We start from the raw sequence: 24,496 nt of genomic DNA, 5'->3' as shown, positions 1-24,496 counted from the left end.
GATTGTCGGAGAGGTATCTCTGGGCCCTCTCGGTAATACACATCACATAAGCCTTGCAAGCATTACAACTAATATGTTAGTTGTGAGATGATGTATTACGGAACGAGTAAAGAGACTTGCAGGTAACGAGATTGAACTAGGTATTGGATACCGACGATCGAATCTCGGGCAAGTAACATACCGATGACAAAGGGAACAACGTATGTTGTTATGCGGTCTGACCGATAAAGATCTTCATAGAATATGTAGGAGCCAATATGGGCATCCAGGTCCCGCTATTGGTTATTGACCGGAGACGTGTCTCGGTCATGTCTACATTGTTCTCGAACCCGTAGGGTCCGCACGCTTAAGGTTACGATGACAGTTATATTATGAGTTTACATGTTTTGATGTACCGAAGGAGTTCGGAGTCCCGGATGAGATTGGGGACATGACGAGGAGTCTCGAAATGGTCGAGACGTAAAGATTCATATATTGGATGATATGGTTAGGCCAAGGGGTCAAGCCCATGAGGCTTTAGATCGGTGCAAAAGGAGTTTTGCGGAGTCCAGGGGGCCAAACGCCGGAGACCCTGGCGTCTGGCCCTGGGCCAGACGCCGAGGCCCATGGCGTCTGGGCCAGACGCCAAGGATTGTGGTGTTTGGTCCTGGAGTCCGAGTGGGACTCTTGCCTTTCGGGAAAAACCGACTTTGAGGAGGCTTTTGCTCCAAGTTTCGACCCCGGGGCTCAACATATAAATAGAGGGGCAGGGCTAGCACCAAAGACACAACAATTGATCCCTTGGATCTCTTAGCCGTGTGCGGTGCCCCCCTCCACCATAGTCCACCTCGATAATATCGTAGCGGTGCTTAGGCGAAGCCCTGCGACGGTAGAACATCAAGATCGTCACCACGCCGTCGTGCTGACAGAACTCTCCCTCGACACTCGGCTGGATCGGAGTTCGAGGGACGTCATCGAGCTGAACGTGTGCTAGAACTCGGAGGTGCCGTAGTTTCGGTGCTTGATCGGTCGGCCCGTGAAGACGTACGACTACATCAACCGCGTTGTGCTAACGCTTCCGCTTACGGTCTACAAGGGTATGTAGACAACACTCTCCCCTCTCGTTGCTATATCATCACCATGATCTTGCGTGTGCGTAGGAAATTTTTTGAAATTACTACGAAACCCAACAAACATTTCAAATGAGGAAAAGATATGATCAACACCGAAAGCTTGAGTTGAATCCACCAGAGAAGAAAACGAGTGAAGAGTGGTGAACTTGAAGCTCCCTTAGCATCTTCCTGAGAATCACCTGATAAGAACATTGACAGAAAAGAATGGAGAGACTTCCAATCAACAAAAAATATACCTGATTAAGAAATCTGATTCCTTGAAGAAAAGGGTGAGAGGGCGGGAAAACAAAGGCAACTTGGGCAGATGGAATGGATACCGTTGAGAAAACTTATAATTGATCTCGCGAATGGGAAAAACAAGAGGATTAGCCTGGAGAGAAGCATGCCGGTTGGGAAAGAATAGACATGACCATCTCGATGATCGAAAGGATTAGCACTCTCGTAGAAATATGAGAACACCATTTAGGGAAGGTATGGAATCAACACTTGACTTCGAAGCAACTCGAATACCACAACTGAAAACAAAACAAAGGATTTGGCTTGCAGAATAAGCCAGAACAAACATATGATAGACCCCATATCGTATCATGTGTCTGTTGGAAAGATACCCTACGAGATACTTGAATTCCCACCTATAAACTCCCGAAATTATCTGGTTATGTAATCTGGTGTTGGGGATACAGGGAGGCACAATATATCACACAACTAACAATCCCTACGCTCCAACTGTATCCATCCGTCAACACATAACCAAGAAAACTCCGGAAATCGTGTACCTCAACCTTCGAAAAGCATCTGTTATATGAGTTATGGCAATACTACCGAACTCCCGCCCCAGTACTAGGTGGCGTCGAGGTTATCTTACCATTAGCTGCATAAAAGAGATTTTCGATGTCGGCGAACTCATGTATTCCAGAACTGCAACGATAAAATTATGACGACAACACCTCGTAGCTCAACTCCCCGGGACACTACCACAACCCCTAAATGTCAGGAAGCACCAAGAACAATGTTATCGTCACAAGAATATCGGAACGATCCCAAGATACCCGCGTGATCCTAAATTTTTTTGTGAAATTTGAGGAGAGGAAAGACAAAACATCTACGTCAGGAGTCCTCACCAGAGCGACGAAGGGACTGAGGAGTAAAAAGAATCCTACTCTTCGATATATATAATCCTAAGACTCAAAACATTTTGTTCTAGACTCAACAACGTCAGCGATTCGATCAAGCAGGGGGATCCTAAGTCGGGGATGGCTCTGATTACCAACTTGTAACGCCCACGATGTGGCTATATCTCCCACGTGTCAAGGCACGACTTAGAGGCATAACCGCATTGTGGTTTTGTCGCAAGAAGGGTCATCTTAACACAATCCCATGTAATGAACAAGAAAGGGATAAAGAGAGTTGGCTTACAATCGCAACTTCACACAATTCTTAAATAAATCATACATAATCCAAAATACACACATAGACCGACTACGGTCAAATCCAAATGAAAAGGAAGATAACCCCAAAAGCTAGATCGCCGATCGCCCCAAATGGGCTCCTCTACTAATCATTAGGAAACGAAATATAGTAATGACCAAGTTCCTTGTCGAACTCCCACTTGAGTTCGGTAGCATCACCTGCACTGGTATCATCGGCACTTGCAACTGTTTTGGTAGTATCTGTGAGTCACGAGGACTCAGCAATCTCAAAACCCACGAGATCAAGACTATTTAAGCTTATGGGTCGGATGTGGTAATGAGGTGGATTTGTAGCAAGCGCTAAGCAAAATATGGTGGCTAACATACGAGTACAAGAGTAAGATGAGAAGCTACGCAGCGGTCGTGAAGCTAGATGTGATCAAGAAGTGATCCTGAAACTACTTATGTTCAAACATAACCCAAACCGCGTTCACTTCTCGGACTCCGCTGAAAAGAGACCATCACGGCTACACACGCGGTTGATGCATTTTAATTAAGTCAAGTGCCAAGTTCTCTATAATCGGATATTAACAAATTCCCATCTGCCACATAACCGCGGGCACGGCTCTCGAAAGTTTATACCCTGCAGGGGTGTCCCAACTTAGCCCATCACAAGCTCTCACGATCAATGAAGGATATTACTTCTCCTGAAAAGATCCGATCAGTCTCGGAATCCCAGTTACAAGACATTTCGACAATGGTAAAACAAGACCGCCCGAGTGTGTCGACAAATCCCGATTGGAGCTGCACATATCTCGTTCTCAGGGCACACCGGATGAGACATCCTATGAGTAAAACCAACCCTCAAGTTTCCTCGAGGTGGCCCCGCAGTCTACTCGGTTCGGACCAACACTTAGAGGAGCACTGGCCCCGGAGGGTTAAATAAAGATGACCCTCGGGTTTATAACCCCCAAGGGAAAGGTTAGGTAGGTTGTTAGGAAAATGTAAAACCAAGGTTGGGCCTTGCTGGAGGAGTTTTATTAAAAGCAAACTGTCAAGGGGGTCCCATAACCCCAACCGCATAAGGAACGCAAAATCAACATAACACCGGTATGACGGAGACTAGGGCGGCAAGAGTGGAACAAAAAACCGAGCAAAAGGCCAAGCCTTCCACCCTTTGCCAAGTATATAGATGCATTAATTAAATAAGAGATATTGTGATATCCCAACATATCCATGTTCCAACATGGAACAACCTGCAAGGCACCTGCAACTAGCAACGCTATAAGAGGGGCTGAGCAAAAGCGGTAACTTAGCCAAACAACAGTTTGCTAGAAAGGTGGGTTAGAGGCTTGACATGGGAATATGGGAGGCATGATAAACAAGTGGTAGGTAGCGTGACATAGCGATAGAACGAACAACTAGCAAGCAAAGATAGAAGTGATATCAGGGTATGGTCATCTTGACTGAGATCTCGCAAGGAAGAAGAACGAGTCCATGAAGAAGACAAACGGACGTAGTCGAACGAATCCTCACAACTCCGGAACGAAAACCGAAGCTAACGAGAGAAGCAAACCGGAAAGAAGCAAGCAACATTTTCGATAGTGAGGCACCCCGAACTTATAGCATTTTATGCATCAACTCCGAATCATGTCTTGGGTCAATAGTTGGGTTTTCCCGGCTCCCATGTTTTGGTACCTTACGTTCCGCTATATCGGCTAAGGTAGCACTGGGAGAACTACTGCGATTGTGCCTCGGTTCATCTGGGCAAGCACCTTAGTAGAGAAAGCTAAAACTGATTGTCATGATAAGGCAAGAGCTGGTCGCTGTTCGAGAGGTCTCGAGTCCCTAAAGACTTATGCCGCTTAGGGCCAGGAGTCGGCATTGTCCGGCTTAGGCGTGTATAGCGCCCCGAATTCGGCCTTCCGAATACTAGGGGCTTCACCAAAATTTAAAATTCTAGACTTCTATGGCTAAGTGAGAGTGATAAAGAATTATAGTCTGATTGCCTTGTTCATTGTGCTGTGCACCTCCCTCGAAGGACCCAACAATGGGAAAAAGAGTGCTCAGATTTATCCCGAACACCCGAGCACTCGTGGCATGGGGGCAGAAGCCGACGACTGGCCATCTCTCATATTTGATAAACAGCCGCACAGAAGGTAATATTTTAAATATAAACAAGCGTTGCATAGCGCACATGAACAAGTTTTCATAATACAGGATCACACAGGCAAGTTCATTCAAAAATTACATCCTTCGCACACTCGTCCGCCACAAGACGGGCACCCTTCAGGACACCCTCATAATACATTTTAGGGTGGCGATGCTCCTTGCCCTTTGGCGGCCCCTCCTTCACCAGCTTCTCGGCGTCCATCTTGGCCCAGTGCATCTTCGCACGGGCAAAAGCCCGGCGTGCACCTTCGATGCAGATGAACCGCTTTATGACTTCCAGCCTTGGGCAGGCATCCACAAGCCGCCTCACCAGGCCGGAGTAGCTGTTGGGAAGGGAGTCGCCAGGCCACATCCGGACTATAAGGCCCCCCATGGCCTGTTCGGCCGCCTTGTGCAGCTCGACCAGTTGCTTCAGCTGGTCGCTCACAGGCATCGGGTATTCGGTCCCAGTATACTGAGACCAGAACAACTTCTCCGTCGAGCTTCCCTCCTCGGCCTGGTAGTACTTTGCGGCATCCGACACGCTGCGGGGCAAATCTACGAATGCTCCTGGAGAGCTCCGGACTCGGGTAAGTAACAAGTAATTTACTTTCACATGCTTGCTTTGCATAATGAATGCCTTACCCGCCGCTATCTTCCTCATTGCCTCAATTTCCTAGAGGGCCTTTTGGGCTTCAGCCTTGGCATGCTTTGTGCTCCCGAGGGCTGCGGCAAGCTCGGACTCTTGCATCTTTGAGTCAAGCTCCAAAGTCTCGTGCTTCTTCACGAGAGCCTGGAGGTCTTGCTGCACCTCGCCCACCCATGCCTCTTGTTTCTCCCGCTTGGTGCGCTCCTCGGCCGCTTTGTTTTCGGCCTCGGACAGTGCTCGCTTCAGGGTCGCCACTTCGGTCGTGGCCCCTAGCACATCCATGATGATCCTATCATTTTGCAACCACATCTTATATATATATATAGACAAGGCATTACTTACCTTTGTTCTCCTCAAGCTCCCTCTTGGCAAGGCCGAGTTCTTTCTCGGACCGCTCGAGGTTCTGCTTCAGTGCGGCGACCTCCGCAGTCAGTGCGGCAGAGGTCAGCAACGAAGCCTGCATACGCATATAGACATACTTGTATTAGACTCCTGCAGATATTATTTGATCCTCTATTTGGCTTTTCTTTGTGAACACCAAACAAAGCATCAGGGGCTACTGTCTATGCGGTAATATTTTCCTATATTTTAAATACTTACCTCAAAGTCTGTTAGAAGGCTGGCACAGGCTTCAATCAGTCCGCTCTTGGCGGACTGAACCTTCTTGATCACCGCACTCATAATGGTGCGGTGCTCTTCATCGATGGAAGCGCCGCGAAGCGCTCCCAGCAGGTTATCCGGTGCCTCTGGATAGACAGAGGTCACCGGCACGGGCGGCTTGCCCCTCTTGGCAGGGGGCCGCCTGCCGGAGTCCGGAACCACTGGAGGTTCCGGCGCGGTGTTTGGCTGAGGGCCGAACTTGGAGCCCTTGGGAGTCTTGCTCCCTTTGCGCCTGGAGTCCGGAAGGTCGCCTTGAGGCGCCTCCAGGACTATCTCCCCCCCGGCTCGGTGCCCCTTGAGACAATACCTCGACATTGTCCGTAGGGCGAGGAGAGGAGGCGGTTGGAAGTGACTCACTATTCATATCTGACGAGTCCAAGGAACCGTCCGACGAGGATACGTCGATATGGGCTCGGGGCGGACTGCATGATCATATTCGATGTTAGGAAAAGCAGTGTAATAAAAGTATGCTATGAGTTACTCTAGTATCTGAATACTTACGACTTCGCCAGGGGCTTGGCCCTGAGTAACCACTTGTCTTCGCTGTCGGTGGCGGTGGTGGAACAGTCCGGAAGGAGAGTCCTTCCCTTCTTGGACCCTTCGGCCTCCCCGGTTGGGGCGGCCTTCCTTTTCTTGTCTCCCCCAACTGGAGGGGGAGAATCTTCATCTTCCTCCTCCTTGTTTTCACGGGAGGAGTGCGTCTCGGAGTTATCGGACGATGAGTCCGATACCACCTGGCGCCGGGAACTCTTTCGGGTTCCCGTGGCCTTCTTCTTGATCTTCTTCTCCGGCACCTCATAAGGAGCCAGAGTCCACATCTCCGTCAGGAGAGCGTCTGCAGGGTCTTCGGGCAGAGGGGCCGGACAATCAATCTGCTCCGATGTCTCCACCCAGTCCTGTCAAAGGCATGGGAGCTCAGACCCCGCACATGGTTAAACTATGGAAAATAAATACCCTACAAGGTGTACAGAACTTACCGGATTCGCAGGGCGCGTCGCGCTTAGCCCGCGGTCCTCGGTAAGGGGAGGGGGGACCTCGGTGCCCTTGAACAGCACCTTCCAGACGTCCTTATGCATCGTGTCGAAGAGCTCGCGTAGAGTCTGGTGCTGGGTCGGGTCGAACTTCCATAAGTTGAAAGCCCGTCATTGACATGGGAGGATCCGACGGAAGAGCATGACCTGGACTATGTTGACAAGCTTGAGTTTCTTTCCTATCATGTTCCGGATACACTTCTGGAGTCCGTCCAGCTCCACCTATGAGCCCCAGGACATGCCCTTCTCCTTCCAGGAAGTGAGCCGCGTGGGGATTCCGGATCGAAACTCGGGCACCGCCACCCAGTTGGTGTCGTGTGGCTCGGTGATGTAGAACCACCCCGATTGCCACCCCTTTATGGTCTCCACGTAGGAGCCATCGAGCCATGTAACGTTGGGCATTTTGCCCACCATGGCTCCGCCGCATTCCACTTTTTGGCCGCCTACTACCTTCGGTTTGACATTGAAGGTCTTCAGCCACAGGCCAAAGTGGGGCCGGACGCGGAGGAAAGCCTCGCACACGACGATGAACGCCGAGATGTCGAGGATGAAATTCAGGGCCAGATCATGGAAGTCCAGCCCATAATAGAACATAAGGCCGCGGACGAATGGATGGAGGGGAAACCCCAGTCCGTGGACGAAGTGGGGAGGAAAACCACCCTTTCGTAAGGTTCCGGGGTAGGGACGATCTGCCCCGCGGCTGGCAGCTGGTGCACGATATCCGCGGCTAAGTATCTGGCCCCGCGTAGCTTTTTGATGTCTCCCTCCGTGACGGAGGGGACCATCCACTTGCCTCCCGCTCCAGACATGTTTGGAGAGAGTTGAGGAGAAGGATGTGGACTTGGGCGCTGGAGCTCGAGTGCGCGAGAATGGATGAGCAAGGAGGAAGAAGGCGTGGGAAGAAAAAGGTGAACCCTTATCCCTTTATAAGGGCGAACGAAAACTATGCGCCCCCACCAAACTGGTAAAACTTGCTTATCCCCCAAGCGTCGTAATTGTTGGCGCGGTTGGGTTACCCACGTCCATATTGATGGGAATCCCGTAATAAGGGGACATGATCTCTGCTTCGACAAGACGTGCCAAGGAAATCTCCTTGCGAAACACGCTGAGGTTGGTTGTGAAAAATGATTCGAATGGTGACCTGGCTGTGGTGTGATGTCACACTGCGGAATGCGTCGGCAGATTAGATTTGTGAAAATACTATTCTCTCTACGATTGTATGTGGAACTTGTTTTGCAGAGCCGGACACGATCCTCGTGTTCAAAATCTTCTATGAAGTATTTGGAGGAGGAACCCGCCTTGCAATGCCGAAGACAATCTGTGCGCCGGACTCATCGTCATTGAAGCCTGGTTCAGGGGCTACTGAGGGAGTCCTGGATTAGGGGGTATCCGTACAGCCGGATTATATCCTTTGGTCGGACTGTTGGACTATGAAGATACAAGATTGAAGACTTCGTCTTGTGTCCAGATTGGACTCTCCTTGGCATGGAAGGCAAGCTTGGCAATACGGATATATAGATCTCCTTCCTTGTAACCGACTCTGTGTAACCCTAGCCCCCTCTGGTGTCTATATAAACCGAAGGGTTTAGTCCGTAGGACCAAGAACAACAATCATACCATAGGCTAGCTTCTAGGGTTTAGCCTCTTTGATCTCGTGGTAGATCAACTCTTGTACTACTCATATTATCAAGAACAATCAAGAAGGACGTAGGGTATTACCTCCATCAAGAGGGCTCGAACCTGGGTAAACATCGTGTCCCCTGTCTCCTGTTACCATCCGCCTAGACGCACAGTTCAGGTCCCCCTACCCGAGATCCGCCGGTTTTGACACCGACAAACATGGTAAACACACAAGCATAAACATGGCATGATGCACAACCAAGGATGATGCATGTCCGGTTTAAATATGCATGGCATGGCAAAGTGCACAAACAAAACTACAGATTAAGTGGGGCTCAATATGCAACGAGATGCATATTGGCAAAACACCACATTCAATTATTTAGTTCGTCTCACTTATAAACAAGACAATATTTAAATGTTGGTTAACATTGCAAGAGGTGAAGCACAATTAAACTACACTATCTAAGCAATTTAAATGGGGCCAGAAACATCAAACAACAATTCCGGTAAGTCCCCATATGCATTTATCAATTTAATGCAAACAACAATTTTAAACATTTTAAATGTTATTATCATGATGCGGATGACATATGCAAGTTTTATGCATTTTTTGTTAAAAGTTGACATGAACATGATATGAAGCATTTGGTTGCCATGACGGAATGAAAAGGGGTGCCATGGCGGCGAATCCGAAAATGATGCCACAACAACATATCGGTTCCGATAACTCGATTGAGATACCGATGCAAAAGAGAAGTGTGCAGATGTGTGGAACACGCAAGAGATGGTGGGGTGCTCCCGGTTACCGGGTGTCCCACGGGTCGACGGTGGTGTCAAATGAGGGATCAACTAACGTTCACGGGCGGATACAACATCTAAACATGCATCTCATACAACACATGCATTCATCCACGGGTCATCGTCTCAGTGGTTATACCTTCGAAGCGTGCAAACGAGATGGTTCGGGTTCGGTGCAATGTAGAGGAAGTAGACGTTCTCGGGACAGTCATAGTGGAAGTAGTGATACACGTTTCGTAGAGGGACTTGACGAATCCGAGTAACTTGGGGTCGATGGTAGTCATTTACGTTCTTAGTCGCACAAGTTTCCATAGATGTTCGGGGTCACGGCGAGGGACTTGACGTCCACGGAGTCTTCGAGGGTCGACGGTAGTGGTACTTGGCGAAATGCACATCGATGGTAGTTGTTCTTGTTTCATCGTGGAAGTAGTCGTTCCCTTGACGGTCTTATCGGAACCTCGTCAACGGTAGAGATCCACCTTGGCATTCTGATGGGGTACTTGGCGTCGTGGTACTTGGCGATTTTGGAGACGGCGGAAGACGAACTTGGCGGTCCTTGTTGACCTGGTACTTGGCGTTATTCCCTGTTCGGTGGTCGTTCTTGGCATCGGACGTTGAGGTACTTGGTGGATCCGTGGTTCTCGCAGTCTTGGTTACGCCAAAAGGCACTTAGCGATACCATTCAGGGAGGAAGGAACGGAGTGATGCTAGCAACTGGTGGAACTCCATGGTCAACACCACACGGGTGTACAGAGGCAAAACTTATGGTGCTGCACCTATGCGGTTGTCACATCCCTAGTTCTGGCCTGACCTATGCTTGCTTCCATGTGTGCATCATGTTTAAATTCAAATGAAATTTGAATTGAGGAATTTTCAAAAGCCTCAGGAAACCTCTAAAAATAACCAACATTTAAATCTTCTCAAAGAGTCCAAGAAAATGTTCCTGTTATTCCATAGAAATATTGGTAAGAGGTAAAATTCAAACCAATATTTTTGGAGTCACAGAGATATTTATTTTGGCCATTTGAATTAATCCAATAACTATTTGCTTTGGATTTATATTTAATATATATTAAATATGACTCCAATAATTCTGGAAGTTTGTGAGTGGCTTTGTATATATTTTAGCAAGCCACATAAAAACCTACAAGAATTTATTAAAATGATTTAGTTGCTAAACTAAATCAAAACAGAGGAAGAAAAAAATAGAAAAACAGAACAGAAATATAAAAAAAGAGCAGAAGACCTACCTAACCTACCTGGCGGCCCAGCTGCGGCCCAGCACTGTTGGCCCAGCCCAGCAGTCGCCCCCACCGTCTTCAACCTCCTGCCAGTAGGCAGGAGGGCGTGTGGTCGCCGCGCGTGGGCACGCGCGCGCCACCTCCTGCTTCCCCGGCCCTCCTAGCGACGCCACGACGACGCCCCGTGTCCCCTCGCTCCTCTCCCTCACTCGCTGCACCCTCTCTCCCTCCCCTGACTCTCTTTCCCGAGCTCACCCGAGAGTCGCCGTCGCCGCCGCTCGCCATAGCCACGGCCACCGACCACCACTCGCCTCGCCGACCAATCCAGAAGGACCGCAGTGTCGTCCTCATCACCTACGCAGAGCCAAGCTACGCCGGACGCACTACATCACCGCCTTCTTCATCGTCTTCAAGCTTCGGCCCCCGAGATCGCCGGGGACCCCGCGCTCGCCTCGCAGCCTCCCCGAGCCCACTGACCACCCCTGCAGACTCGACGTGAGCTCCTCTTCGTTTCCCCTCCGTCCTTTCGCTCGATTTCATGCCGTATCCATCGTCCCCGCCAACCCGAGCGCCGCCGGCCGCCATGGACGTCGAGAATGGCCTTGCCGTGTCCTCGCGCCCGAACCCATGCACCTCGAGTCCTCCTGGAGCGCACGAGATCCCGCCGCGCTCTTCAACTCACTTGCTAACGCGCAGCAGCCCTCGCGCCGAGCAGCCGTAGCTCCAGCCGCCGCCTCGCTCGCCGCCGTCGCCAAGTCCGACCTCCCCAGCACGAACGGACGCCACGATTCGATGCGCGCACACACCAGCTACGCGTAGAGCCCCTCAGTCGCCGATTTGGTCGCCGGAGGAGCGTTTCCGACGCCCTCCGCCGTCGCTGGCGTCGCTGGCGACGAGCCGCGGGTCAACTCCCGCGAGTTTGACCCGGGTTTGACCGCACTTTGACCCACTAACACTTTTAGTTAGGATTAAATTAGCACTAACCCCCCTGTTAATTAGTCTAGCCACTGACTAGTGGGTCCCAGCGTTAGGTTTGACCTGGTCGACGCCTGTTGACCTGCTGAGGTCAGCATGACCTAGTGCTGACGCAATAAATCATTTTCTGGTTTTAAAATAATTCAGGAAATTCCAGAAAATGTTCAAAACTTCAAAAATTCATAATAATTCAACCGTAACTCCAAATGAAACAAATTATATATGAAAAATGATCAGAAAAATCCAATCTTTCCATCTGTACCATTTTCATGCATGTTAGAACACTTTAACCTTGCTGTTTAAGTGAAACAAGGTAATGCACTAATATAACCTTTTAAAATGGGTTTGCATTTGAATCTTTGGTTCAAATGGACTCATCTCAACCTGTTCTAGCTTGCATTAGCCCAAAACACATTCATATCGCCATGTCATAGCATGCATCATATTGTGCATTGCATTGATCGTGTTTCTTCTCTTTTTGCCGGTGTTGTTCCCCTTTGGTAGACGTTATACCGACGTTGTGATCGTTGACACTGATGAAGACTCAATGCTATCTTCAGAAGTGCCAGGCAAGCAAAACCCCCTTGTTCATTCCGATACAATCCTACTCTCTCGCCCTGCTCTCTTTTACTGCATTAGGACAACAACGAGTCATTTGTTACTTGCTGCGGTAGCTGAACCCCTTTATCCTCTGCATGACCTGTCATTGCCACAGTAAATAGATGAAACCCACTAGTATGAGTAGGAGTTGTTTGAGCCATGTTGTGCCTACTCAATCATGTTTGTTTGTCATGCCTGCTATTGCTTAGAGTTGAGTCAGGTCTGATTCATCGGGGATGAATCAGAGGTGTGTGAACATGTCCTACTGTGTGTGAGCTAAGTGTGTGAACACGATTTGGTAAAGGTAGCGGTGAGAGGCCATGTAGGAGTACATGGTGGGTTGTCTCATTGCAGCCGTCCTCAGGAACTGAGTTCTGTGTTTGTGATCCATGATTCAGCTACTACCATGCATTGGGCCCGAAACCAATGGACCCTCTCGGCTTCTTAATCACCCTTGTCCTCTATCCAGGAGTTGCATGTAGTTTCTGGTGTTTGTAGCCTACTGGAGGCCGTGGACAGCACTGACCGGAGGGGTGGGCTGTGATGCGGTAGGTACGTGGCACGGTGTACCGAATACCCGTTAGGTATCTCGGGAACCCTGCACACATTGTTTGGGGCTGTGAGCGAAACTCCGGCCGGATCTCCTCATGGATGGAACCCGAATAGGCGATAAACCTGGACTAGAGACTTGAGTGTTTAGGCAGGCCGTGGCCGACACCCACGTTGGGCTTCCGCTTGAAGGTCGCCGAGTACATGTCATGTAAACGGCGGTAAGTGGTGAGAGCGTGTGTGAAGAAGTACACCCCTGCAGGGTTAACATTATCTATTCGAATAGCCGTGTCCGTGGAAAAGGACTTCTGGGTTGCTTATATCAGTTTATAGACAAGTGAAAGTGGATACTCTAAAATACGCAAGATAAGCGTGAGTGCTATGGATGGCGCTCTCGTAGGGAGACGGGAGTGGATCCATAGTGGTGTATTGATATGGTGAATATGTGGACTCGTGTGCGCCACCTCAAAAGAGTTACTGCAGTCGTAGTTCAGGTTAGCCACTGAGTCAAAGCTGGCTTGCTGCAGTTAAACCCCACCATCCCCTTTGTTGATAATGAAGCATATGTAGTTAGTCCTGATGTAAGTCTTGCTGGGTACATTTGTACTCACGTTGCCTATTTTATGTTTTTGCAGAGAGATTTCGGTCTCGCTAGTAGTTCCGCGTGGACTTCGATGTTTAGCTTGTTACCTCAGCTACGATCTTGTGCCCCCGGCAGGATCTGGTAGATAGTCAGGCTTCTCAGCCTTTTTCATTTATAGATGTCTGTACTCAGACATGATAGCTTCCGCTTGTGTTTTGATTTGTATGCTCTGAATGTTGGGTCATGAGACCTATGTTTGTAATATTCCGCTCCTCGGAGCCTAATGAACAAATACTTGAGTCGTAGAGTCATGTTGTGATGCCATGTTGTACTTGCACATATCGAGCATATTGTGTGTATGTTATTGAAATGCTTGGTATGTGTGGGATCTGACTATCTAGTTGTTTATCCTTAGTAGCCTCTCGTACCGGGAAATGTCTCCTAGTGTTTCCACTGAGCTATGGTAGCTTGCTACTGCTCCGGAACACTTAGGCTGGCCGGCATGTGTCCTTCTTCGTTCCAGTGTCTGTCCCTTCGGGGAAATGTCACACATTGAGTACCGGAGTCCTGCTAGCCCAGAGCTACAGCCCGGACCCACTTGCTGATGACCGACACGTTCGATGCTGGGTCATGGATGCCTGTCCCTGTAAGTCTGTGCCACTTTGGGTTTACGACTAGTCATGTCAGCCCGGGCTCCTTATCATATGGATGCTAGCGACACTATCATATACGTGTGCCAAAAGGCGCAAACGGTCCCGGGAAAAGGTAAGGTGACACCCGTGGGAATACCGTGCGTGAGGCCGCAAAGCGATATGAGGTGTTACATGCTAGATTGATGTGGCATTGAGTCGGGGTCCTGACAGCGTTGGTATCAGAGCTTGACTGCCTGTAGGATTACCAAGCCAAACTGGTTGAAGTTGAGTCTAGAAATGCTTTAGCTATATGTAGGGGAATTGATTGTGGGATGGAACATAAGGCTCTTTTTACTCCTTATACCTTATGCCCTTCTGATCTGAGTCATCTTATCTTTCCTACGGGGTTAAGGAACTAGGCTTTCTCTTCTTTCTATCAGGATCACGTGTTACTAATCCGTAGACTTATAAGATTGTTGGATTTAAGTTTGAGTTCAGTTCCTACGACTTCTGTATGTTAACTGTTGATCTCGAAACCTTGGTATTGTGCTTCTGAGTGGCTATGCCACCATTTTTGTAGCATGTCTCAAATCTTTTTGAGCATTTATAGCCGTTATGCTGTCCGAGTCATCCCAGGTTTCTAAACAGTCTGATGCATTTGCAAATCCCTTCTTCCTGTTCCCGATGTCCTTTTGGTTAGATTAATCACACAAATTAGTGAGTTGAGGTACTTTATTGCCTCGACATATATGTTGGAGTTAATAATTATGACCCTAAGTGCTTAGGGGATCATCTAGTGGTTTAGCCATGTTTTGTGTTCCCCGTGTGATGAATCTGGCCATCATTCTCGAAAGCATCCCGTGATGTTATTAGTTAGTAGCTATTCCATTCCGGGGTTCTTGAACCCGAGATTCACCCTTCTTACCTCATGTTGATAGTGTTTGCTAGTTTCTTTAGGATATTAGTAACCTTTGCGATAGTCCTTGAGGTCCGTGGTATTTCCTTCTTCCAAATACTATGAACCACTTATGGCAGAAGTTTGTTGGATTAAAGGATCACAACGGGAGTGCTCTCGATGAGTTCTCCATGCTATATTGTGACTCTGCCAGTCCTAACCTTCTGCATGGGTTATCCGGAAGAAATATGTTGAACTCGTTCGACATGCTAATCCATGCATCCACAACTCAGAAAGTCATATGTTCCTTTGAGTTGTCCCTCTTTGGTTGTCTTCTGACCCCGTCTATCAATTGATAGTCAGGAGTAGTCGCGCATCCGTGGTCAACGATGCCTTTTACTTTTGTGGTCCGTCAAGCCATTCTATCCGGAATGACTAGGAGAAACAAACTCCAGTACCTCATCCATATCCAGGATTGGGTCAAAGAAGTTGTGCTCCGCAGATCCAATTGCTAATCCAGCTTTTGTTCTGCTCTACCTTGGAGTATTACCATCTTTTATATCGGGATTGTTATAGGAATTGCACACCATCCTATGAACTCTTGGTACAGTGATACTTCTTGCCATCATTGTTCATTCCTCGGTTCCTGTGTTATTGTAACCGGAATGCCGACAAATGAATCATGGTGTGTGAAATCAATACTGCTAGCAACTCTGTTGCTTGGTAGTTAAATGGACGATAACCTCATTCTTAGCGTGTTGATTATTGAATCGTCATCCTAAGACTGATTGTGCTACCTAGTCCCTATTTCTGGTGCACTCCTCGACCAATGAGTTAGGATTGTGTCAATCCCTCGCTTCTTTGATCATATCATCTTGCCCTGAAAAGTAAGATTGTTCTCGAGCTTAGTAGCATATCGATGGTTCGTGATTTTCCGATTATCCTCTCGGAAGTATTACCAGGTTGTCACCTGACCGCTATGTTGAGTTCGTGATCAAGTTGGTTTCCAATAAACCACTCCTTCCCAAGAATCCGTGTTGGATATCCCTGAGCTAGTTGGTTAAGCCAGACAACAACTTGGAGAGTTGGAGGATAAAAGCTTGCATGGCTTAGTTCATTTTAAGGGATATCTTCTTGTGTGTGTTGAAGAAGGATGATATCTTCATCAATTGATCCTTGAGACCAGTTGCTGGAGCTATTATCCTGCCAAAACTTTGATTTGAGTGTGGGCTATTCTCAAATCAAATCAGAACCAACGATGTTCGTAATGTTGTCTTATTCGTGGATTTTCCTCGAGCATACACCATTATATCTTTTGGTCTGACCAATGCTATCACCGTGTTCACCTAACTATGGAATTTCTTTTATATGGAAACCTGGATGAATTGTTGTTGAGCCCATCGACAACATCCTTATCTCCTCCATGATTTTGTTGAACATTAAGCTAGTACTGGAAACTTTTGTAAGCATTACCTTCGTGTTTCGTTCATGAAGAATATGCTTGGATAAAAGAAGTGACTTCCTCTGATTCACGTGCATTTGGTGCAAGTTGTCGCCGTGAGTTCGGGAAAGATTGTTTTTGTTTTCTTTGGAATCATCCCAAGTCAGTCATGCATGTGCAAAGTATTCTATGGTCTGATAGACTGATCATCTTCATTCTATACATATCCCTAGTACACCAAGCCACTGATTGATTTGTTCAAGGAGAAGAAGCTCCTTCTTAAGAGTATACCTTACGTAAGGACTTTGATATCCTCGATGATGGTTCCCCACCGGAACTCGGTAGTGTTTTATTGTAGGACTACCATGTGATCATGTTTGTCTGAGACAACATGTTCACATGTGTGTAGCAGAACCAGCTCGTGTTTTGGAGCTTGCTATCGTAGTTCACTCCCCGAGAATCTCGCAACGTCATCTCGTCGATTTGTGTTGCAAACTTTCATTTTTCTTCCTAGACTCGATGAGTCTGGAATATCCTGACACCAACCAGATCTGAATCTCAGGTAGATATGATGGTTTGGAACATTTCCCAAGAACTATAATATCGGTCCCTCGGAAACCGGTAAAGTGGATGTCGTGGCCAACACACCTAGCCGGAAGACCTGTTATTATAATATCTTGATTAAGGAAGTTGGCCACCTCCCCATAAGGACTTCGTAGGATTTACTCCTTAGATGTTCCTTATGGATTTCTTTTGTGTTTCCAAAGTACGACCTTTTACTTGATGTTCTAGATATCAAATCAATAAATGGATTACGCTAGCACATTAAGGAGAGCATTAGAAGCAGAGTGCTAAATGTCTCTCGGTCGATCATCCAGATTTTATTTCCTTGGCCCCGCCAAGGGTGAAATCTGAGAAAGTGTTATCTTCCTTTGCATCTGCATCATCCATCATCATTCATCATGGCAGCAAGTTGTGTTGCCAGGATCCTTGACACGGATATTGGTAAAATCTTGATGATTATGGAAATGCTCAAGTTCTTGAGAGCACGCGCAAGTGCTAGGTTTGATCATCGGCATTAACTGTATAGTGCTCTCAGTTTCCTCGGCAATGCTATGACCTTTTCAAACAGTGAATTCACTCTCTATTGTTGGGTTCTTCCCCAGTTACCAGAATCATTCCCAGCATTTGCATTTTGTTCCCAGCTTGCACCGCCAATGTGCCATTCTACCATGGGTCTCTTCCATTTCCGGTGGTAAGCAAATTCATCCATTAAGTTGTCTTCAACAAGGTAATCCACATCATCCAAGTCCGAGTATGCCATTCTACCGACCCCCTCCAAACGATCGCTCAAGAATTGCCTTAGGCTGGTTTAAAGAGTTTTAATGATCTCTGAATCAAAGGTAATTCTTTTTGCCACTTAAGGGGATATATCTATGAGTCACCATCCCTAAGGTGCCTCGTTGTGGTATCATGGCAACTCAACTCCTCGCTACGTTGACAATCGTTTACCACCTTTTTAAGTGTGGAATTGTTGTCTACCTAGTGAACCCTCGTCATCTGCCTTACTCCATTTTCCTCAGATGTGTGTTTTGCCTCTCAGCTCAAGAGATGTTTCTATGTCTCATTCCGTGAGTGGATCCTGAGTTGCTTGATCTTCGAGAAGATCAATCCTTCTAGAGATCCTTTTTCTCTCGTTGTCATGTTGGTAGGAGTTCCTGGAGCAAGACATCGAGACAATGATGGTGGTCGAATCAACGTTCTTATGAAGTGCACCCTGGATCATGAAGATTGTGTTAGTTTGCATTCCCCTTTCATCTTACCCTACGCCTGAATCTCGGGACGAGATTTTTGTTTAGTGGGGGTGAGTTGTCACATCCCTAGTTCTGGCCTGACCTATGCTTGCTTCCATGTGTGCATCATGTTTAAATTCAAATGAAATTTGAATTGAGGAATTTTCAAAAGCCTCAGGAAACCTCTAAAAATAACCAACATTTAAATCTTCTCAAATGAGTCCAAGAAAATGTTCCTGTTATTCCATAGAAATATTGGTAAGAGGTAAAATTCAAACCAATATTTTTGGAGTCACAGAGATATTTATTTTGGCCATTTGAATTAATCCAATAACTATTTGCTTTGGATTTATATTTAATATATATTAAATATGACTCCAATAATTCTGGAAGTTTGTGAGTGGCTTTGTATATATTTTAGCAAGCCACATAAAAACCTACAAGAATTTATTAAAATGATTTAGTTGCTAAACTAAATCAAAACAGAGGAAGAAAAAAAATAGAAAAACAGAACAGAAATATAAAAAAAGAGCAGAAGACCTACCTAACCTACCTAGCGGCCCAATTGCGGCCCAGCACTGTTGGCCCAGCCCAGCAGTCGCCCCACCGTCTTCAACCTCCTGCCAGTAGGCAGGAGGGCGTGTGGTCGCCGCGCGTGGGCACGCGCGCGCCACCTCCTGCTTCCCCGGCCCTCCTAGCGATGCCACGACGGCGCCTCGTGTCCCCTCGCTCCTCTCCCTCACTCGCTGCACCCTCTCTCCCTCCCCTGACTCTCTTCCCCGAGCTCACCCGAGAGTCGCCGTCGCCGCCGCTCACCATAGCCACGGCCACCGACCACCACTCGCCTCGCCGACCAATCCAGAAGGACCGCAGCGTCGTCCTCATCACCTACGCAGAGCCAAGCTACGCCGGACGCACTACATCACCGCCTTCTTCATCGTCTTCAAGCTCCGGCCCCCGAGATCGCCGGCGACCCCGCGCTCGCCTCGCAGCCTCCCCGAGCCCACTGACCACCCCTGCAGACTCGACGTGAGCTCCTCTTCGTTTCCCCTCCGTCCTTTCGCTCGATTTCGTGCCATATCCATCGTCCCCGCCAACCGAGCGCCGCCGGCCGCCATGGACGTCGGGAATGGCCTTGCCGTGTCCTCGCGCCCGAACCCATGCACCTCGAGTCCTCCTGGAGCGCCCGAGATCCCGCCGCGCTCTTCAACTCACTTGCTAACGCGCAGCAGCCCTCGCGCCGAGCAGCCGTAGCTCCGGCCGCCGCCTCGCTCGCCGCCGTTGCCAAGTCCGACCTCCCCAGCACGAACGGACGCCACGATTCGACGCGCGCACACACCAGCTACGCGTAGAGCCCCTCAGTCGCCGATTTGGTCACCGGAGGAGCGTTTCCGACGCCCTCCGCCGTCGCTGGCGTCGCCGGCGACGAGCCGCGGGTCAACTCCGGCGAGTTTGACCCGGGTTTGACCGCACTTTGACCCACTAACACTTTTAGTTAGGATTAAATTAGCACTAACCCCCCTGTTAATTAGTCTAGCCACTGACTAGTGGGTCCAGCGTTAGGTTTGACCTGGTCGACGCCTGTTGACCTGCTGAGGTCAGCATGACCTAGTGCTGACGCAATAAATCATTTTCTGGTTTTAAAATAATTCAGGAAATTCCAGAAAATGTTCAAAACTTCAAAAATTCATAGTAATTCAACCGTAACTCCAAATGAAACAAATTATATATGAAAAATGATCAGAAAAATCCAATCTTTCCATCTGTACCATTGTCATGCATGTTAGAACACTTTAACCTTGCTGTTTAAGTGAAACAAGGTAATGCACTAATATAACCTTTTAAAATGGACTCATCTCAACCTGTTCTAGCTTGCATTAGCCCAAAACACATTCATATCGCCATGTCATAGCATGCATCATATTGTGCATTGCATTGATCGTGTTTCTTCTCTTTTTGCCGGTGTTGTTCCCCTTCGGTAGACGTTATACCGACGTTGTGATCGTTGACACTGATGAAGACTCAATGCTATCTTCAGAAGTGCCAGGCAAGCAAAACCCCCTTGTTCATTCCGATACAATCCTACTCTCTTGCCCTGCTCTCTTTTACTGCATTAGGACAACAACGAGTCATTTGTTACTTGCTGCGGTAGCTGAACCCCTTTATCCTCTGCATGACCTGTCATTTCCACAGTAAATAGATGAAACCCACTAGTATGAGTAGGAGTTGTTTGAGCCATGTTGTGCCTACTCAATCATGTTTGTTTGTCATGCCTGCTATTGCTTAGAGTTGAGTCAGGTCTGATTCATCGGGGATGAATCAGAGGTGTGTGAACATGTCCTACTGTGTGTGAGCTAAGTGTGTGAACACGATTTGGTAAAGGTAGCGGTGAGAGGCCATGTAGGAGTACATGGTGGGTTGTCTCATTGCAGCCGTCCTCAGGAACTGAGTTCTGTGTTTGTGATCCATGATTCAGCTACTACCATGCATTGGGCCCGAAACCAATGGACCCTCTCGGCTTCTTAATCACCCTTGTCTTCTATCCAAGAGTTGCAAGTAGTTTCTGGTGTTTGTAGCCTACTGGAGGCCGTGGACAGCGCTGACCGGAGGGGTGGGCTGTGATGCGGTAGGTACGTGGCACGGTGTACCGAATACCCGTTAGGTATCTCGGGAACCCTGCACACATCGTTTGGGGCTGTGAGCGAAACTCCGGCCGGATCTCCTCATGGATGGAACCCGAATAGGCGATAAACCTGGACTAGAGACTTGAGTGTTTAGGCAGGCCGTGGCCGACACCCACGTTGGGCTTCCGCTTGAAGGTCGCCGAGTACATGTCGTGTAAACGGCGGTAAGTGGTGAGAGCGTGTGTGAAGAAGTACACCCCTGCAGGGTTAACATTATCTATTCGAATAGCCGTGTCCGCAGAAAAGGACTTCTGGGTTGCTTATATCAGTTCATAGACAATTGAAAGTGGATACTCTAAAATACGCAAGATAAGCGTGAGTGCTATGGATGGCGCTCTCGTAGGGAGACGGGAGTGGATCCATAGTGGTGTATTGATATGGTGAATATGTGGACTCATGTGCGCCACCTCAAAAGAGTTACTTGCAGTCGTAGTTCAGGTTAGCCACTGAGTCAAAGCTGGCTTGCTGCAGTTAAACCCCACCATCCCCTTTGTTGATAATGAAGCATATGTAGTTAGTTCTGATGTAAGTCTTGATGGGTACATTTGTACTCACGTTGCCTATTTTATGTTTTTGCAGAGAGATTTCGGTCTCGCTAGTAGTTCCGCGTGGACTTCGATGTTTAGCTTGTTACCTCAGCTACGATCTTGTGCCCCCGGCAGGATCTGGTAGATAGTCAGGCTTCTCAGCCTTTTTCATTTATAGATGTCTGTACTCAGACATGATAGCTTCCGCTTGTGTTTTGATTTGTATGCTCTGAATGTTGGGTCATGAGACCTATGTTTGTAATATTCCGCTCCTCGGAGCCTAATGAACAAATACTTGAGTCGTAGAGTCATGTTGTGATGCCATGTTGTACTTGCACATATCGAGCATATTGTGTGTATGTTATTGAAATGCTTGGTATGTGTGGGATCTGACTATCTAGTTGTTTATCCTTAGTAGCCTTTCTTACCGGGAAATGTCTCCTAGTGTTTCCACTGAGCCATGGTAGCTTGCTACTGCTCCGGAACACTTAGGCTGGCCGGCATGTGTCCTTCTTCGTTCCAGTGTCTGTCCCTTCGGGGAAATGTCACGCATTGAGTACCGGAGTCCTACTAGCCCAGAGCTACAGCCCGGACCCACTTGCTGATGACCGACACGTTCGATGCTGGGTCATGGATGCCTGTCCCTGTAAGTCTGTGCCACTTTGGGTTTACTAGTCATGTCAGCCCGGGCTCCTTATCATATGGATGCTAGCGACACTATCATATACGTGTGCCAAAAGGCGCAAACGGTCCCGGGAAAAGGTAAGGTGACACCCATGGGAATACCGTGCGTGAGGCCGCAAAGCGATATGAGGTGTTACATGCTAGATTGATGTGGCATTGAGTCGGGGTCCTGACAGCGGTTGCCAAAGGGGACGATGCCGGGTCGAGGCGGAAGACCGGCGACGCAGCTGCGGGCACCGGGAGGTGTGGCTCCAATGGGCAGGCCGGAGACGAGGTGCAGAAGGGCGGCGAGGGACTCAGCGACGGGGATTGCCGGAAACTGCTACTGGTGGCGCTTGTGGCCATGGGACACGGAAGCCAAGGTCGAAGGCGAGGCGCGCGGAAGGTCCGGGCGTGGCATCGGCGAGTGGGTGCAGCAGCTGCTACTGCTGCCGGTGGCAAGGTTGAGGTACTTGGTGGTGACAAAGAGAAACAGGAGGAGAGGCGCACGGGAGGAGGGAGTCCATGGAAGAGGAGGGCGGCATGGAAGGAACTAGCGCGGGGAGGTCCTCTCTTGTGCGCGAGCGAGGAGAGGGAGAGATATGGGGAACGGGCACGGGGCCTCGCTCCTCTCCCTGGCTAAGCAAGGAAGAAGGAGGGATCGAGGGAGAGGGGCGTTGTGAGGAGAGGGTGAGAGGATCGGGAGGATGAGACAGGGGAGGCTGGCGGTGCTCTGGAGGAGGACGAGGGGGATCGAGGGTTCGATCGGTGGGGGGCTAGTGTTAGGAAGGGATTAAGTGGGCCAGCCTTCTAGGAGGCCCAAGTGGCGGGAGGCCTGGCTGTTGAGCTAGGGAGGCTGGCAGCTGGGCCTGGTGCAGATTGGCCGGCCTGAGTTTCTTGGCTGGCCTGCTCTCCCTCTCTCTCCTCTTCTTATTCTTTTTAACAGAAAACAATTAAAGAGAAGAAAAAGAAAGAGGGGGTTAGGGAAAGAATTTGTGCATGCGGAAAATTTTTCTGGACTCACAAAAATGTGCATGTTCACAAAAAAAATAGAAGTGGCAAGATTGCAGGAATTAAATTCAAACTAATTTGAATTTAATTCAAATGGGTTTGAACTAGGACTTGGTAAAAAGGAAGATCAAAAAATGTTGAGATTTTTTATGGAGCTCCGGAAAGTGATGAAAGGATATATGGCAAAGTTAGAGAACAAGAATTGTGATAACAAAGGCATTGGGATTTATTTTGCAAGTGTGTTCCAGTTAACTCCAAACAAATGGAATATTTATAATAGTTCCATAATTATTAGGAGGATATGTTATAAAGAGAAATCACCATGTGAATTCCCTCGATTTAAATAGATCAAAAGATCTATGCAATTTATTTAGTTGAGTTTTAAAAATTAAAAGACATGCTGGCATGATGGCATGATGCAATGCAAAAATAAATAGAGCAAGCACAAATGAAACACACGGAGGTCACGAAAATATGGAAGTCTTCTGGAGCGTCAGTCTTGGGGCGTCACACATTCCCAAGCTTAGATGCTTGAGTATCCTTGAAATATTTACTTGGGGTGCCTTGGGAATCCCCAAGCTTGAACTCTTGCGTCTCCTTATTCTTCTCATATTAATAAATCCTCGATCTTCAAACACTTCATCCACACAAAACTTGACAAAACACTTGATGCGGAGCATCCTACGATCATCCCCATGTATACTACGGCTACTCCGCATGCCCCAAGAGGACATATGATGAGACCTTGACTATACGCCATTGGACGCAAGGTGAACTCGCTCCTCTCCAGACCGTCACTTTCCACATGTGAGACATGGCTACTACCTCAAACATATGTGTTATGCATTACCAGGAACCAAGAGGGAGACCATGGACAAGATGGCGAGTACACCAAGCGTGAGGAGCAAGAGAAGAAGCTACCAGGAAGCTACAGCCTTCGGACGTCCGACAGCCACAGGACGACCGGACACTACCGGACGTCTGACGCCTGGAGTCCCCACCAGCCAGATGGACGGCCCGCCGAAAGCTGCAGCGGCCAGATGTCCGACGACCATCAGTGAAAGTGCTAGTGATCGACTAGAGGGGGGGTGAATAGGTGATTTTTAAGAAAGTCTTCAGAAACATGGGAGTTTCGAAGACAAATGACAGAAATAAACCTATTACCATGCAGCGGAAGGTAGACTACACTAAGCAAACCATAGTCAAGTATTCAATGAAGTGAAACCACAACAACTAATGGCAGCTAGGCAGTATGGATCACGTAGGAAGATAGTACGAAGCAAATCAGAACAAGCAGTCACTCAGTGAAGATAAAAGATAATGCAATCATACAATGACTTCACAAGGACCGACAGTAAATAAAGAGATGGGAAGGATAGAACCAGTGACTCGTTGAATACAATGATTTGTTGGACCAGTTCCAGTTGCTGTGACAACTGTACGTCTGGTTAGAGAGGCTGAGATTCAAC

The sequence above is a fragment of the Triticum dicoccoides genome, chromosome 1A (assembly GCF_002162155.2).
Source record: "Triticum dicoccoides isolate Atlit2015 ecotype Zavitan chromosome 1A, WEW_v2.0, whole genome shotgun sequence".
In the NCBI taxonomy this organism is placed as follows: Eukaryota; Viridiplantae; Streptophyta; class Magnoliopsida; order Poales; family Poaceae; genus Triticum; species Triticum dicoccoides.
This window is presented reverse-complemented; position numbering follows the sequence as displayed.